This window comes from Erythrolamprus reginae, chromosome 2 (genome assembly GCF_031021105.1).
Source record: "Erythrolamprus reginae isolate rEryReg1 chromosome 2, rEryReg1.hap1, whole genome shotgun sequence".
NCBI classification, from domain to species: Eukaryota; Metazoa; Chordata; class Lepidosauria; order Squamata; family Dipsadidae; genus Erythrolamprus; species Erythrolamprus reginae.
This window is the reverse complement of record NC_091951.1, coordinates 101,392,301-101,411,446: the sequence shown is the minus strand read 5'-3', so window position 1 is coordinate 101,411,446 and position 19,146 is coordinate 101,392,301. Positions and strand designations below refer to the sequence as shown.

At 38.4% G+C, this 19,146-nt stretch overlaps 1 protein-coding gene across 2 annotated transcripts in view; it reads left to right on the top strand.

Annotated features, from left to right (window-relative positions):
* The window catches only part of CPLX2 (complexin 2), a 183,204-nt gene that overhangs the window by 16,078 nt on the left and 147,980 nt on the right, over positions 1–19,146 (top strand). For both annotated transcript variants that reach the window (XM_070735833.1, XM_070735834.1), the window contains exon 2: positions 601–680. The gene's annotated coding sequence lies outside the window, so the exon portion shown is untranslated. The remainder of the gene's footprint in view (positions 1–600; positions 681–19,146) is intronic.

The window sequence follows — 19,146 nt, the reverse complement described above, 5'->3', positions numbered from 1 at the left end:
TCTAATTTCTCATTTGTTTGCTTGTTTGTTACATGTATGTGCCACCCATCTCATCTAGAAGTACACTTTTGGATTCCTCCATTCATATCAATGTTCATTGTTATCCAAACATTTGGATTTTGGTTTGCAGAGATTGGTGGGGACGGGACATCAGGGTGAAACAGATGAAAAAATCTGTTATTCTGGAGAACTTGGCAGGAGTCACACATTGATACAAGAGTGTTGAAGCCTTGTCAGCCAAATAATTCACAGAGAAACTGTACATGGTACAGCTACTCCCATTAAATATTAGAGCTGTCCCTTAACAGATAGCGAAGCTGATATGCTGGAGAGGAAAGAATATTTGAAGACAATAGTTGAAGACAAGCTGTCCCAAGAGAGCTATCGCTAAGCACATCTGATGTGCACTTTCCTGTACCTTATACAGTAATAGTTACCACAATACTTATAGTAAGTTGCAGGTTCTTCCTGCTGATAAAGTAAAGACAACCTTAGGAATGCTGCATAATTGCTAGAATGAATAACAATAACACTCTACATTGTCATGAATGCAACTTCAGGCTACCTGACTCTGTCCTCTTCATGTGTGTGCACTTCCAGGGTGTGAGCTACATTTGACATGCGCTGCCTTACTGAGGAACTACTGCATTAGTTGTCTGAGGGATTGGCTATTCAAAAAGGTATGTGTGTTTTAATTCTAATCCCCATATTGCTACTTATTTGATTATCAATGTATTGCATTTATATCCGGCTTTGTTTTCTCAGAGCTCAAGATAGATCACCCCTAATTTTATTAACATAAATCAATTGAGTTCAGAGATAATGGTATCAATTAATAAATGCTGTGGTGGACTGGAGATTTGAACCTAGCCTTCCCAGGTTGACCTTAGCAATTACCGGTATATGTTGCTATTCCTGCAATTTCTTACAATTGTGCATTTGTCAATGGGAGCAAATGCAATTTTCCCACCTACTTTGTTGAATTTGCATAGAGAATGGTATAGATTGCTAACTTGGGTCTAGGATGTTTTGAGAGGAGAGTCTTTCTTCAAAACAAGTGGTAGAGTTTCAGAAGAAGATAATTTTTTGCATCCTTTGTTTATGCTAGGGTTTTGGGGTTTTTTTTGCCTGATATAATATTTGAAGCAATAGAAAAGAATATTAAGTACCAAGAAAACTCCTGCAGACCCAGTTACTGGAACCCTGGTGATACAGGGGTTAGAATGTAGTACTGCTCACAAAACGGGAGTTTGATGGGCTCAAGGTTGACTCTGCCTTCCATCTTCCAAGGTTTGTAAAATGAGGACCACATTGTTGGGGGCAATATGCTGACTCTGTAAACCACCCGGAGAATACTGCAAAGCAATATGGGGAAGTACCTAAGTCTAAGTGCTTTTGCTATTGCTACTGGAGTATCCCAACATGAGAGTTTTTTTAGCATATGTATCCTATAATTGAATATAGAAATAGACATGTAAAATGGAGGGCCTAAAAATAAGGAGAGAATAAATGCTTGCATCACTAACGACAAACTTTGGTGTGGCTCAATTTGGTGGTTTGAAAGATAGTTTCTGATTGAATTTAATCAGGCTATCTAATTTAACATCAAACCTGAACTTAAAGTGAAATTTTAGAAACCATACCATTATAATTCACAGAGTAGCATGGGAATGGCTGTCAATTTTATTTTTAATAGAATGGAATTTGCAGACTCCAGAGAAAAATCTGGCCAGTTATAGATAAATAATCAAGTTCCGTTCGTGATTTCTGATGGCTATTGGATATAGGATGGAAGATTTTTTTAAACGGTCCCATCTATTCTGTAGCTCTGGAACCTAGCAGGGATAGTCAATCCAAGTACAGTACTAATTAGGACTGACCCTACTTAGCTTTTCAAGATCATCCAAGTTCTGTAGTACTGCCAGTTAGCTTGGCAATTTCAGTTAAATAATTTTGCATGACATTTTTTTTATTTGCTACTTGGATTTTTTAAAAAATAGAAAGTACCAACAACATTTTTGGATTGAATTAGTTGACAGATATCATCAGATTTACTTATATAATATTTAACAGCTCTTTCTTAATGTTCTGTGTTTGTATTATCATCTAATGAATGATTCTTGATGATTGTTTGAACTTTCAGTCATTGCTCTTTTTTCAGTTCGTAAAATGTTTGTTTTACTGAATAGCAAGACTTTTTTTTCTGACATATTCTTTACTTCTTGTAGCATATTAGAGGACATTGTTGTGAATGAAATGTTTGGATTCATCTCTGATCTTTTTAGAGAAACTACAAGAGAAGTCTAAAGAATTCCAGTTTGATCAAATCCAGTGTAAATATCATTTCTGTAGATATTACTTCATGTTGTTGTACAGTACTACGAGTGAACTACAGTTCCATCTTATATTATTTATGCTTAATTATAATCACTGGTTCGGACTAGGCTGCCTTTGCATATAGCTAACTTAGCAGCTCCAATCAAGAGTTTAAAAGATATTTAGTACCGAATTATAACTAATTAATGACTAGTGTATCTGGTTATTAAACAGAATTATTCAATGCTTTGCATACCTCTTTACCTTTTTCTATAATTAGCAAAGCTGAACAAATGACACAAATGACCAGCTATATTGAAATTTATTTATTTATTTATTTATTTTATTTTATTTTATTGGATTTGTATGCTGCCCCTCTCCAAGGACTCTGGGCGGCTCGCAGCATATATAAAAACAGAACAATAATGTAAATGCAATTAAAACTACAATTTATGAATTAATTTCATCCCACAACACCATGAGTTGACCTGTTTATGGAAATGGATTATATTTCTGCTATGAAGTTGCATGACCCCTTGGTATTGCTTGGACTTTGTCCTATGCATCTTTGATATGGGTGCTAGGTACCAAATGTGAGTCTGCCTATATAGAAAATGTACATTATTCTTCCATACAATCAGAAATATATAAAAAGCATAGAAATAAACAGGATGCTTTTAAACATTCCTATATCTTATCCAGGGGTGAAATTCAGCAGGTTATGACAGGTTCTGGAGAACCAGTAGCAGAAATTTTGAGTAGTTCGGAGAACCAGCAAAACCACCTCTGGCTGGCCCCAGAATGGGGTGGGGATGGGTGGGGAATATCCTTCCCCCAGGAGTGAGGTGGGAATGGAGATTTTGCAGAACTGGTAGGGGGGGAAATAAATTTTGCCCCTGATCAGAAATGGTTGATTTCCTCAGAGCTCAATCAATATTTTACCTTTTGGCATCTTTGAAACATCCTTAATTTTTTGCTATGGGACAAAGAGCTTTCTTTCATTTGGGGCCTCTTTGAATGATTGTTATGTCTTATAAGGAGAGGGAACTAAGGGTAATCAGTATTATATTCTCCAGACAGCTTCTTTCTTTCATTGTCATAAATATAAGTAGGCTGGACTCCTAGCCAAGGGGCATTTATGTATTGCAACACGAATGCAAAATTTTACCAATGCCTCCTGAAGAAAATAGCCCAAAAGTTGCTATTGCCTAATGGTAACATTTAAGATTGAATGCTTTATAGATATTTTGTAGGAAATTTAGTTAGGCATTTTTGCTAGGAATAGTCACAATTTAAACAGAAATCTTAAATCTTGTAAGAAAATATATATTTTACTGTTGCAGTCAATGATCTAGAATATCGATTTTAGGAGGGGGGGAAATCAGAGAGTTAAAACGTTGCAATGCAAAGCTAAACAAGGAAGGGTTGTTGTCTGCATGTTTAATAATGCATATTCTTAAGACTTGAAGCCCTATTCCATTTGGCAAAGCTATAAGATTAAAGAAAAACTTCATGGAAACCAGAATGGGTAAATAGCATTCCATTCTAGTTTCTTTAAGGGTATTTTCTAGTCATTCAAAATTCCAAATGTGCCAATATGCCCCCAAAAATGCCAGAAAAGAAGAACAATAGCTGAGTGATAGAATCATAGATACATGGTTAAAAGTACTCACATCTTAATTTCTGATATTCTAAAAAGGCCTTTCCAAAACTCCAGAAATTGACCTGTACTGTATAAACCAATTGAGTAGATAGATCAATGATACCATTTAGCTATTGTCTTTGGAATGTTCAAAAAATTAGGAACATAAAGTTAGTGCCTTGGTGTAATATACTTTTTAGTAATCAGTGTTGCAAATGCATGATGATGGTGATAATAATAGCCTACCTTTTTTTTTAATTTGGTGGCTTCCACATGTCTTGAAAAACATCTGTGATGTTGGAAATTGAGGCACCAGTCTGGGGAAAGCTTTTCGCCATCCTTGGCTGGTTATTCTACTACGATAGTGTGAGCTGAAATTGGCTATGATGTTATGATGCTAGGGAAGAGATCTATAAACACAAGAAATATCTATGGCTATTATTTTTTGTAAAAGGAAACATGAAGTAAAATGTATTTAATAATCTATTAAATTTTCATTACACTTAATACACCGATGTTAAAACTGCAAGGGAAGTATGATCTTGTAGATGACATCAAATTTCATCAGCGTAGGAGTTTGCTGTGTTAAAGAGACTGGTTATGGGAGTAACATTCAGCTTATTTTGATGTTTAGTCTTGATTATAAAAAATGTCAAAAATCTGCTTTCATAAAAATGTGTTCAAGGAAAGGGTAGTGGCATTTAATTTAAAAGCTCATCTCCATGTATTTTCATCCAAAAATTTCCTGGTGATTTAAAAAAAATTCTTCTCAATTGTTTCAGTGTAATATCTGATACAAGATCTGCCAACATTTCTTCAAGTTTAGGACAAGTTGTTTCACTAGTGAAATGAAAGGATCAAAAAGCCATTTCAAAAAGCTTGTCTTGGACCTTGGGATGAAATGGCACAACACCGTCAATTTGCTCAGGAAACATTGAAATTCCTCTAGATGTAGCTTAAGAAATACTGATCTAGGAGTCAATTCCCTTTCCACCCCTACTCAGAAAATCAATTTGCATTGATTTTTGTAGTTTGGGCCCCTCCGCAAGATGTTCGGGTAGATTCCTTTAAAGACATTTTACAGTTTAGATATGTTACTCTTAGTAGCCAGTAGCAAGATACCTGCACTATTAAAAAGAGAGAAGGAAATAAATTAACAATTTGGACCCCAAATGTTGGCTGAATGTAAAATCAGGCAAAACATTTATAGAATAGAATTCTTTATTGTCAAAGTGTGATTGCACACACAAAGAATTTGTTTTTGGTGCATATGCTCTCAGTTTACATAAAAGAAAAAGATACATTTGTCAAGAATCATGAGGTACAACACTTAATGATTGTCATAGGGGACAAATAAGCAATCAGGAAACAATCAATATTAATAAAAATCTTAAGGACACAAGAAACAAATTTCAGTCATACAGTCATAAGTTGGAGGAAATGGGTGATAGGAATGATGAGAAAAAACTAGTAGTAATAGTAGTGCAGACTTAGTAAAAAGTTTGACAGTGTTGAAGGAATTATTTGTTGAGTAGAGTGATGGTGTTTTGGGAAAAACTGTTCTTGTGTCTAGTTGCCCTGGTGTGCAGTGCTCTGTAGCCATGTTTTGAGAGTAGGAGTTAAAACAGTTTATGTCCAGGATACGAGGGGTCAGTGAATATTTTCCCCACCTTCTTTTTGACTCGTGCAGTATACAGGTCCTCAATGGAAGGCAGGTTGGCAGCAATTGTTTTTTCTGCAGTTCTGATTCTCCTCTGAAGTCTGTGTCAGTCCTGTTGGGTTGCAGAACCAAACCAGACAGTTATAGAGGTGCAGATGACAGACTCAATGATTCCTCAATAGAGCTGTATCAGCAGCCCCTTGGACAGTTTGAGCTTCCTGAGTTAGTGCAGAAAGAACATTCTTTGTTGTGCTTTTTGATGATGTTTTTGATGTTAGGTGACCATTTTAGGTTTTGAGATATGATAGAAGCTAGAAATTTGAAGGTCTCTACTGTTGATACTGTGTTGTCTAGTATTGTGAGAGGTGGTAGAATGGGAGGGGTTCTCCTAAAGTCTATCACCATTTCTACAATTTTGAGTATGTTCAGTTCTAGATTGTTCCGGTCGCACCACAAGGCTAATTGTTCAACCTCCTGTCTGTATGCGGTTTCCTCATTGTCGCGAATGAGACCAATCACTGTTGTATTACTTCAGTAGTTTAACAGACGTACCATTTGAGATACAGTCATTGGTGCATAGAGAGAAGTGGTGAGACTACACAGCCTTGGGGGGGGCTGTGCTAATTGAGTACAAAACAGAATTAAGCCAACTGAAATAGATTTAAGGGGCTTTCAATTTAAAAGCTCACACTCTCCATAAACTTTCATCCAAAATTTTTCTGGTGATTTTTTAAAATTTGCCCCTCAATTGTTTCAGTGTAACACTGATAAAATATGTAGACAGAAAAATAAATTTGGCGCTTGAATAAGAATCAATTGATGGCTAAATGAATGGGGAATAGATAGATAGATAGATAGATAGATAGATAGATAGATAGATAGATAGATAGATAGATAGATAGATAGATAGATAATTGGAGATATAGGAGTATGCATGTATGTTGGGGTTGGAATACATATTTAATTCTATTTATTTTGTGGTTTTGTCTTGTCCACATCCTGTTCTTAGCTGTGACCACCAAATGGGACACTTGAAAACTCTCAGGACAAAACCTTATTTGATTCCGTATTCAGATGCAAGCTGTCTGTAAACATAAAAGATCCATTACTGTAATCTGGAGTACCCCGTAATGAGAGACCCAAGAGAATAAATGAGTACCTAAACAAGGAAGCATGATCCAAGTGCTACTTCAAAACCACCAGTCTCACTGGCAATTGATTAAGACACTGTTTTGCACGGTCGTTGGAAGAGCAGAGAACAAGTTTTGAGAAAACAAACGGCCAGGTTAGGGAGGGAATAGGAAAGGAAGTTTGGAAGAGGAATGGAGAACTGGGAAAAGGTAAAGTAGAGGACAAAGAAGACAGGGTATATGATCAGAGGTGAGAGAGAGGGAAGTGGGGTAGGAGGAGAGGAGGATGATTAGCAAGATCTCTTGCAAGCAACCTCAATGTAAATCTGTGACAGAGCGATGCCTGTAAGCCAACTGCAATAGTTTTCACTGTCATTTATTTTGATTCAGGGGACAGATAGCCCCGGAGAGCTGTAGTGCTGGTGGTTTTGCGGGTTGAAGATTAGCAAGGGGGAATTGAGTAATGATGCATTCCTCTTTCCCTTAGGTGCATGGCTCATAGAATGCTATTGGTCATTCATGACAAGGAAACGTTCATTTCACAGCATTTCTCTGAGGGCCAATTATGTCTATGGTTTAAATGTCGCATGGAATTCTACAGTATTAGGCAATAAATATCCATGGATTTTTCTTCCGTGACTTTTTTCTAATCCTCTATAAAACCAGGGGTGAAATTCAGGTTCTGACATGTTCCAGCAGAGGTTTTCAGTAGTTTGGAGAACCAGCAAAGACCACTTTGCTGGCCCAGAATGGGGTGGGAATAGAGATTTTGCAATATCCTTCCCCTCCATGCCCACCAAGCCATGCCCACAGAACAGGTAGGGAAAAATTTTGAATTTCACCCCTGTATAAAACAGTCTAAAGTAGAAGTAGCCGTTGCTGTATCTCAAGAGACCGTATTATGTAATTTCACCGTGCCCTGTAGCTCTAACTTCTTTTACCATGCCCTGAAATTTCCACAATTCAAAATCGGTAGACAACCCCTGAAAAATAATAAGAGAAAAAACTCCTAATCTTCACACCTTGCTGAGATTTATGCACTTTGGGTCCTGTCTTACCAGTTTTCCTACCCATCCGCCCTTCCCAAACATTTTAAATGTACCACATAGGCGAACCACTTTTTCATTAATAAGCATTGAAGAATTGCAAAAACAATTCTGTATAATAGAACCAGATGTATGAGGGTTTATCAACACTGCCTTTGCAGTATTGCAGGATCCCCCTCTTTCCCTCATTGCAACTCTACAAGTAATGTGTTACCTTGGCTAAATAATCTAAAAATAATCAATAAATGGCCTTTAACCTGATTAAACATGACCTGCAATATGTACACTTGGCTTCAATGAAATGAAGGAAGGAAAAAAGTTTGTGCCGCCTTTAGATATTCAGGTTTGTTCTGTAAATCGACTGAGAAATCCATGTGGGTACAGAAAGCATCTACTATATAGCCATCAGATTACCATATTTTTTGGAGTATAAGACACACCAGAATATAAGATGCACATCAATTTTAGAGGAGGAAAACACGGGAAAAAGTACTCTGAGCCAAATGTTGTAATAATATATTATTTAATAAAATACCAGTATAGCAGAATACTTTTTACAACCATGTACATTTTTTACAAACTTCAAATTTGACAGCCTTAAAACTTGTGGACTTCAAATCCCAGAATTCCTCCTCCAGTCATGCCAGAAGGATAATTAGAAGTCAAAAACAGCCCTGTTTTTGCAAAAAAATGGCCCATTGATTGTCCATTTTTGCAAAAATGGGGCATGCAGAGGGTTTGGGAAGCCTGCAGAGTGCTCCTAGGGGGCGGGGGAAGGCAAAAGTGACTCTTTTTCATCTTTTTGTTTTTTGCAAAAATGGGGGTGCCTTCCCCCACCTCCTAGGAGCACTTTGCAGGCTTCCCAAACTCTCTGAGCACCTCATTTAAAAAAAAAATGACTAATTTTTCACAAAAGTGGGACGCAGGGACAGGACTTTGGGAGGCCAAAAATAGCTATATTCAGTGTATAAGATACACTGACATATCTACCCCCCTTTTGGGGACAAAAAGGTCTGTCTTATACAGTGGTACCTCTAGAAAACTTTGTAAGTAGAAGCAATTTTTCCCATAGGAATCAATGTAAAAGCAAATAATGCACGCAAACCCATTAGGAAAGAAATAAAAGCTCGAAATTTGGGTGGGAGGAGGAGAGGGAGGAAGAAGAAGAGGAGGACAGTCACTGCAGAGGGAAGAAGGTGAGGTGAGGGGAATCAAAAAAATCCAAATCTTTAAGGCTTAAAAAAAGAGAGGGATTCTGAGGCGGTGAGGCAGAGCACATGCCTCCCATACATCTGGCGCGAGGCTGCCTTCCATACACTGCGCCAGAGAGAGAAACCCAGGTGAGCGAGAAGGGGGAATCTCATGTTCCTTTAACTGCAGCAGCTGCTGCTGCTGCTACCTGCTTCCTCTTTCTTCCCAGGCTGAAGGGCTCCCCTCTCCTCTCGCTCGCTCGTTTTGTAGCTGATGCCTTTCCTTTACTGTGGTGACTTCTCCGTTTGGCTGAAGCTGAATTGATCTGGCTGGGGCGAAGTGCCCCCTTTTGCCTTTCTGTGCCCAGACGCTCTGGGAAGCAACCTTGCACCAGGTGTGTGGGAGGCAGCACGAGGGAGTCAACACAGCGAAGTGGTTTATTCCCTCTCCAAGTGCCCAGATAAGGAAAAATGCTCCGTTCGCTCTGGATTGCCAAAGCCTCCTTAAGCGCCACCAAAAGGCTCCTCTGGCAGCCCAGATGACCAGGATTAAAGGGGAAATGGCAGGAAACAGGCCGGGCCTTCGAGCCACTCTCAAATTTCCTGGGAAATTTTTCCGGGCTCAGGTTCTTAAGCAAAAAATGGTTCTTAAGAAGAGGCAGAAAAAATCATGAACACCCAGTTCTTATCTAGAAGATTTCTTAAGTAGAGGCATTCTTAGGTAGAGGTACCACTGTGTTTACGGTATTCACATTGTATTTCTATTAAAGTAATGGAAATCTTTAAACCATTAAAACCTTTCCAGGTACCAAATTTCACAATTTTAGAGGTATTGATAAAATAATTCATGGGGCTGGTTTTATGCTTTGGAGTTAGGTAGTGATATTAAATGCTTCTCATAATGCACCCTCTCTTATCATGGTTGATATTGTTACTTGTCTAGAGCCCATTAAAGCTCTTTCCATAGCATTCACCTCGCAATGCTGTGCCTATTTACATGCATGCAGCATGAGTTGAATATGTTCGTTTGGAATATAGCTCTCTTCCCATGTGCGGCTGTAGAAAGAGGCATGATTTCTGGGAAGATATGATTATATACCAATTGCCATTGTTATAATAGAAGAAGAGCTTTCCTGCTGTGACTTTCAATTTTCCTTCAGACGGAGGAAAAAATGTAGACACATGTTGACTTTCTTGGTAGTTTTCATGATCTGGTGCACATAGTGGTGCAGTTTTGGGTAGATGTAGATGCAAGTTGGATATTTGCAGTCATGGATGAATACTATGCCGCTGAGCAGTTATGTCCACCCCTTATGGACTTCTTGCTGAAAAAAAGAGAAGAACAAACTTTTGATTTATGGGTTTGGAAATTGGAAAAGATAGCTTATAGACAGAAAGAAATTATGAGCTAACCTTAGAGAGAGAGGATATATATTATATGTATTTATAACTGCTGTGAAAAAGATTGAAGCTGCTTCTTCAAAATCTTCCTTTCCTCTCCTTTTCTTTCTTTTCCTTTCCTATTTTTTCTTTTTCATGTACTTATTATCTTTATTTTTAATTTAGAATTTGTATTTTATTTATTTTTATTTTTTTATTTATTATTTGTCCAATATACAATACATATGGAATGAAATAGACATTAAGTAGTATATATAGGGATAGTAAGTAAAAAAGAAGAGGAGTGGATGAGAGGAAGAGAATATATAGGATATATGAGGAAAGGAAAGGTAATTGGACAGGGGACGTTAGGCACATCAGTACACTTATGTATGCCCCTTACTGGCCTCTTAGGAACCTGGAGAGGTCAATCGTGGAGAGTCTAAGGGAGAAATGTTGGGGGTTGGGAGTAGACACTATAGAGTCCGGTAATGAGTTCCACGGGTCGACGACTCGATTGTTAAAGTCATATTTTTTACAGTCAAGTTTGGAGCGGTTAATATTAAGTTTGAATCTGTTGCATGCTCTTGTGTTGTTGCGGTTGAAGGTGAAGTAGTCGTTGACCGGAAGGACATTGCAGCATATGATCTTGTGGGCAATACTTAAATCGTGTTTTAAGCGCTGCAATTCTAAGCTTTCGAGACCTAGGATAGTTAGTCTGTTTTTGTAAGGTATTCTGTTTCGAGTGGAGGAGTGAAGGGCTCTTCTGGTGAAATATCTTTGGACGTTTTCGATAGTGTTGATGTCTGAAATGTGGTGTGGGTTCCAGACAGATGAGATGTATTCGAGGATGGGTCTGGCATAAGTATTGTTTTTAATCTGGTTGAAAAACTTTTTCAATAAATATTATTTTAAAAAATACTCTGCCACTGAGCTGACTGAGGCTCACACTTCTAAGAGGAACCTTGGGTACTTTAGGCTTATGCACATTAATCTGTAAGCAAGCGTTAATCTGTAAGCAAGCCTAATTTAGTTTAATGGGTTTACTATACTTTTGAGCAAGTATGCAAAGGAATGTGCTGCAAATTGTCTCCTTCTGCGGCTTCCTAAAGGCAAGTAAGCCTACAACTACGACTTCATGGGCCACGGACTGTAGGGGGTGGCAAGAAACTACCAGGCTGGCAGACTTCACAATGTATGCAAGCCAGGCGTGGTCTCCTGGGCTCACGTAGACTGTGAAGCCTAGTTCTTCTTTTAATTAAACTAGACATAACCAATTCCAGCAACCGTTGTTTTAGTCTCAAGTCCTAGTAGACGTTTCCCTACAGTATCCATGTAGCAAAGTGGGAGAGCCGATTTACTTGTAGTTGTTTCTTTCTTTTAAATTACTGTAAACTTTAGAGCACAAAGGCCAAATCATGTTGTTCTTTCCACCTAGATTAAAACGGTTATCCTACTGAGAGAAAGGGATTTTGTTTTGAATGACTGGCTCAAACTATGCCATCATTTCTCCCCCAAGAATGATATCCCTGGGCAGCTGCTCTGGAGAAATAATCTGCTTGTATTTAGCATCTGTCTGCTTGATACTCTTAACAGAATGAATAGAGTTTAAAAAATTTAAGAACAGAGACAAATGCTTGTGCTTTGCCAGTTTAATTTTTAACCATGCTGGCTTGACTTGATTCTGCTCTCAGCTGCCTCTGGTGTCAGCAGCACCCCTTTACAAATATTTTAAATGAAGCTGGCATCCACGCATTCCCTAATGTGTGATCTCTGCACAGCTTGTCTTGAGGTTTTACTTCTGCCCAGTTATAATTCCTCCACTGTCATGTTTCACAACAGCTCCCACTGCAGCTGTGTATTGTCTTTGGAGACTTTAAAAGTCCTATTTCACTAAGTAATATTCCAGTGGTGATTGTTATTTTACACTTCCTGGGTTTTTAAAAAAATAAAATAAAATACAGAATTGGGAACAGTATGAATGGAACTTTTTATAACAATCCACATGAATATTCCCACCATACAGTATAAGCAATTCATCCGAACACCAACTTAGCAACAAAGACTGCGGCTTTCCTAGCAATGGAAGTTTTTAATAATAGCACACATCAATATGAAGAAAACTTATATATACTTAAGCCACACTTAATAGGCATGGTGGCTGCCCACTTGCTAGCTTCTGCTTTGCTGGTGTATGCATATTTATAAGCCTATTTTAGGGCTGATCAAAGTATTTGGAAAGGTAAAAAAAAGAAGTGAATAGAAACCTGCCTTAAAACATGACAGGTTTTTCTTTTAGATCACTGTGTGTTGTGTATCAATCTATGGCATCTATGGGGGTCCCAAAAAATCAAGGTAACAGAGATGTGACTTCATTTACTGAGGCCTTACCTCCTTTGTATGTGCTTCAAAATCACAAGCACTCATACAAAAGGGTAGATTCAGTCTCACAATTACTGCGTTCATGACTTCTTTCAACCTCTCTGTGGATTTCTCCTGGGCCGCAATACTAATCAGGGAATATCTTTAGTCTTTCAATTGGGGCTAAACAGCAAGTATCAGCATCAGTCGACATCAGAAACATAGAAACATAGAATATTGATGGCAGAAAAAGACTTCATGGTCCATCTAGTCCATGCTGGTTGGGAGTATCAATTATAATTTAATCACATCTGGAAAGCCATATGTTTTTTTCTTGCTGCATTATCTTTAATAAACTTCTTATTACCTGCTAGAGTGTTTTATTATATAAACTTGTACAAAAAGTTTTACTCATGAAATTAAAAACACAAACTAATAAAAAGAAAAGGCAGAAAAAAGAGAAAGGAAAATAAAGAAAAAAGAAAAAGTGCCAAAATAAAAAAAGAAATAGAAAGAAGAAGCTTCTAATTTGTTTTGCATCAAATGTTACAATTACAAAGTTATTTCTTACTCTATCATTACAATACAAAACTCACTCTTCTCCACAAATCATAACTTCATTTTTTTTCCAAATGCAAAAAATCAAAAGGGGTTTCCAGTCAACCGTAAATATAAACAGCATTCTGAAAATAAGTTAATTTAGACATTTCTTGAAATCTCATCATCTTCCTCAGCCATTCCTCCACTTTAGAGATATATAGTTGTCTCACTGCAGGTATTATATATACAATAAAGTTCTTTTTTCTGTTTGCTTATCAGTTAGTCCCAAAAGAAAAATCTCTGGTTTCAATTGTACTTTAATCTTTAAAATCTTATGAATCTTTATATATAAAATTCAAATACCACTCACACATCATCACAAAATCTTCAGAACCATAAAGCCTACAAACTTGAAACTTGATATGTATGTTCCCCTTGGCTTCTAGGTGCTCGCCAAGAAAGGGTTTTTCAAAATGACCATCAGTTTATTAGTTATTTCTTATATTATTATTAACATGCTCTGATGCTAAGGAGTTAGATGTTCTACTCCCCCTCCACACCTGAAAAGAACTCTGTTCCAACTGCCAGTGGGTGCCAGTTTGTCTCTATCAGGTTTTTCAACTAAATATACTGCTCAAGAAGAGAGACTGCTGGCCTATGACTTTTTAAACCCATTCATCTTTCAGCGGCTGCAAACTCTCAAAGTCAGGCAGCCATGACTAATGGGCTAATAGGCATTGACAGGAACTTTGTCTTTTCCAAACATACTTCAGGCTTGGTTCCAGCTGTGATGTCAATCTCAAACATCTCTATTAGCCACTTGTATTTCTGCAGCCACTTCCATAATCACATATCACTCCCAATAGTGAGTTCCTACCAGTACCCGTAATTGCGCGCAACTCTGAGGTTCTGGAGTGCAAGCGCACGTTTGAGCAAAATGATGCTTCTTGCACCTGTGCAGGTATCAAAATCTCACATGGGGACATGCATGTGTCAATTACGTTTGTGCTTCCATGCAGGAAACATACACGTATGTGCCTCCTCCGCAAGGAGGTGGACTGCCCAGGGTTGACAGAATTCCTCACCTCGGGACTGGCGCTGCAAGCAAAAGGAGGCGGGGAATCCCATTTCCCATTTGCTTGCTGCCCCCGCTGGCTTTGATGTCATGGAGACTCCTTACTGGCTGGGGCCGAAAGGGTAGAGTTGGCGAGGAGATAAAGCCCCTGGTGGATGGGGGGAGCAGCCGGGCTGAGGGGGCGATGGCGGTGGTGGGGGGTCATGGCCATCTTGTGCACCGAAGGGATTACCGGCCAACTGGCTGACAGCCCCAGAGGCCGCTTCAGGGCCGCTCTCCCCGGCAAGGAACCGAGAACTGTAAATCTTGAAACGTGGCTCAGATTGCCACTGATTGCTTTTCTTTCCCCCAAACTGTTGATTTTGCCCAGAGTCTTGTCTTAGCAGTTTGCCACATAAAGTTTTCCAATGTGGAAGAGTAGGGATGTTATGTGCCAACATGCAAGTCCAGAATCTTGTGTGCAGAACTTACGAGACTCGCCCAGAAAGTAATGCACTGCATTTTTTTCCTTCAACAATTATTTATTGAACACAATGAAACTTACACACAAGAAAGAATGATGTTTCTTCTATATGCCCTATTTTTCCACATAATCTCCGCCCCGTTCTATGGCCTTCCTCTAGCGAGACATAAGGGCAAGTATGTCCTGTCAGTACCACTCCTTGTTCTGGTCACATTTCTGCACTGTGCAAATCACCTCTAATGGCCTCACCCACTCTGCCCAGCAACTAACTGTACTTCTGTCAACTGCAGATTCTCCATAAACTGTACACAAACATTTGTGAATGTTCCCAACAGTTTCTTTCTCCGCAGTGAGAAATTCAATGACGACACGTTGCTTGTAACGTACATCACTTACAGACGCCAATTCGAAATAATGTTGCAGCTACGCTTTCTGACTGAAGAAATGCAAAATTTACACATGTACTCCTGACAATTCAAATAATGTATATCTAAAGCAGGGGTAGGGAACGTTGGCTCTTCTATGACTTGTGGACTTCAACTCCCAGAATTCCTGAGCCAATCATGCTAGCTCAGGAATTCTGGGAGTTGAAGTCCACAAGTCACAGAAGAGCCAACGTTCCCTACCCCTGATCTAAAGTTTCACATTTGTACCATTACTGTAGGCTGAGAAAAAAAATGTGGTGCATTACTTTCTGGGCGACCCTCTTGCATCCTGTACAATATTTCACTCAACACCACCTCAAACTAAAAGAGTATTTTGTATCTCCTGTACTCTTAACTCTTCCCTGAAGGAGAAGCATATTATAATTTTGCACAAAGCTTTTTTTTTTGGCTGAGATTTTTTTATAGAGAAGATATATGAATCATTTAATATATTTTGCGCATATGCTTTAAAGTAGCATGATATAAATCTTTTCTTTCTTTACTTTTCTCATTATGTTGTCAATGGCTTGAGCCCAGTTGATAATTTGTGTTTCATGATGGTTCTTGGACTCCCTGCCATGGTATTTGATGCATTTGCTGACCTGAGACTATTTCCTCTTCAGCGTTACCCCCCCCCCCTCCCTTTTTTATCAGTTCACTTTTATAATGTTTTTAAAATTGTGATTTCACGTTTCTGCCAAACTCCAGGCTTTTTGATCTAGTGGTATGTGAACTCTTCCCAGAAGAAGTACATGTAAAGCTACAGCACCTGTTTTGCAACATTTTCTCCACTTTTGCTTTTGACTTCAGATCAGAGGAGAGGATTTGCAAATGGGAAACCTCAGGGGAGATGGGCTTTTCAGATGCTATTTTTCGGGGCTCATCTACCCAGCTGTGAATAAATCAAGTAGTCTTTCCTTTTTAAACTTGCATTCCTGCATAGCTTCGTAGCTGCAGATACAATTACCAGACTCTTATAAAACAACCAGAAAAAACAGCATAACCTTTCATAGCTCCATTCCATCTCCAATAATAACAACCCAGTGCCTTGAAGTGGCAGAAAAGGTATTGAGTAAGAAGTAATTCAAATAATAACTATTTGTATGGGAAACAATAATAACTTAAATATATCTGAAGCAGGAAAGGAGCCAAAAAAAGTAGTCTGATTATTAGATAATGAAAGAAAGGGATGTTCAGAAAATACTAGATAGATAGCTGAAACAGTATTGACTTTTTTAAAGAAATGGATCAAAACAACTAATGTAAATTAAACTAACTAAAGTACAATAAGATAGTTTAGGAGTTCAAGAGCGATTACACTGTAATAAATCATTAGGTCTCGATAGCATCATTTCAAGAGTTCTTAAGAATTCAAAAGTGAAATTGGTAACTTTCTAGCCAAAATATGTATTTTTTTCATTAAGATTTGAGTTGTTGAGATGACTGAATACAGTATAGTCAAATGTTAAAAAAAAAAAGATCCAGGGAATTACAGGCTGGACAGCTTAACTTCTATGCCATGCATAATTGACAGAAGCAGTAACCAAAGAAAATAACTAAATGGGTAGAGGAATACGCCTCCTTAAGGTAAATCAATATGGATTCAACAAAGGTAAATACTGTTGTGGTTAGCTCTGGCCCAGCTCCTGCTACAAGGACTGTGGAGGTGGAGGTGGGGGAAACATCCAAATGTCACAGGCCTGTTTTGTTGCTGATGGAGTTGGCCAGTGAATTATCCTCTGAAGAAGGAAGTGTCGGTGGCAGACAGCCCAGGAAGAAGCCAATCCTCCTTATCTTCATTAGATTTGGATGAGGAAATAATGATAGACCCACGCATGCGTAGAACTATGCATAGGAGAGAACAGCTTCAAAAGTATTACAGAAGATAATTGAGTCACCTGTGTTTGGGTGGGGTTCAAGTAATTAGGGCTGCTGTTAAATTGGCAGTGTGCCGGCCTCGCAGTGTGGAAGATTATCGGATCGTATTGGTTTGGATCGTGCCTTGCTGTTTCTGGATTGTGCTCAGGACTTTGTTTGGATTCCCGGACTTTGGAATATAAAGACATTGTGAGTGTTTATCACGTCTGAACAACAGTAGCTGTGATAAAATTCACAGTTACTGGTTTATTGCTTGGATTTATTGCTGGACTCCATTATCTGTCTGTATTCAAGAGTGCCTTGTTTGTACAAGAAATCCCTTTGAAGTTTAAAAGGGAGTTTTGCTTCTTTTTTGTTTGGATAAAGAACATTTAATTGCAATCTCTTGTGTGTGCATGTGTGTCTGCTTGGCTAAATTTCCCTTTAATTGAAGGCGTGTGGCATACGCCAGCTGAACAAATACTACTTCACCAATTTTTTACAATTTTTTAAAAAAGATTTTCAACAGCATTGCAGATGGAGGTGGCTGTATTAATGATATATTTTGGGGGTTTTCAAAAAGATTTGATAATATCCGGGGTGGCGTAGCAGATAGAGTGCTGTACTGCAGACCACTAAAGCTGACTGTAGATCTATAGGTCAGCGGTTCAAATCTCATCACCGGCTCAAGGTTGACTCACCTTCCATCCTTCTGAGGTGGGTAAAATGAGGACACGGATTGTGGGGGCAATATGTTGACTCTGTTAAAAAGTGCTATTGCTAACATGTTGCAAGCCGCCCTGAGTCTAAGGAGAAGGGCGGCATAAAAATTGAATAAATAAATAAAATAAATAAATATATATATAATATTCTGCAGCAAAGTCTCTTGGGTAAATTTAGCAATCAAGAGATAAAAGAGTAATGGGTAGAATGAATGACCTTGACGAGTAGGAGGAAGAGCCACTGCCAAGACAGCATCAGATAAAAGAAATCCAAGCTTGGAACAGAAACATTACCCTGTCTTTCACAGATAAAGGAGGTGGGGGGTGCACGTTCAGACTTGCAAGCTTCTGTTACAATACACCCATGATAAAAGTAGTATTAACCTGTATGATGTTTGCTTCCTAATCTAACAAAACGAGTTTGTCCTTTTGTGGACTGCTAACTGTTTAACGACAGAAAGCAAATAGTAAAAATAAATAGTCAGTGGAGGAAAGTAAATTGTGAAGTATTTTAAGGATCTGTATTGGGATGCATGCCTTTGAACATGTTCATAAATGAACTTGACATTTATAACGTAAATGATCTCAAGCAGTGAGCTGCCAAGTTCATAAATGATGCTAAATTATTCAGCATGAAAAAACTGAAAAGTGCTTTGTGAGGAGTTCAAGGGTCTCTTTAAATTGGACAAAGGGTCAACAAAATAGCAAATGTGGTTCTCTTTAAAAAATGTCCATTGGGGGAAGGGAGTCCTAATTTCACAAGTACTCTAATGTACAGAACAGAACAGAATAGAATAGAATTCTTTATTGGCCAAGGAATTTGTCTGGTGCACATGCTCTCAGTGTACATGAAAGAAAAGATACATTTGTCAAGAATTATGAGGTACAACAATGATTGTCATAGGGTACAAATAAGCAATCAGGAAACAATCAATATTAATATATCCCTCCAGAGATTCGCACTGCCCCCCACGCTCCTTACCTTTCGCAAGAGTCTTAAGACTCACTTATGTCACCAGGCATGGGGCAGCAAGATCATGCCCCATGCTCCCCCCCAACTATTAAATGTGATGTGTGGTTGTGACTGAGTTGATTGACTGTTTTTAACATAGTGGGATCTTAGCTTATAGTTTTAATTAATTAGATTTGTATACACATTGTTTTTGTATTGTACCCTGTGAGCCACCCCGAGTCTATAGAGAATACGGAGATACAAGTCTAATAAAATAAAATAAAATAAATAAATAATAAAGGTGGTCCCACAAGTAATCTGGTCTGATGCCATGTAGGGCTCTATAAGTCATAACCAACACTTTGAATTGCGTCCGGAAATCAATCG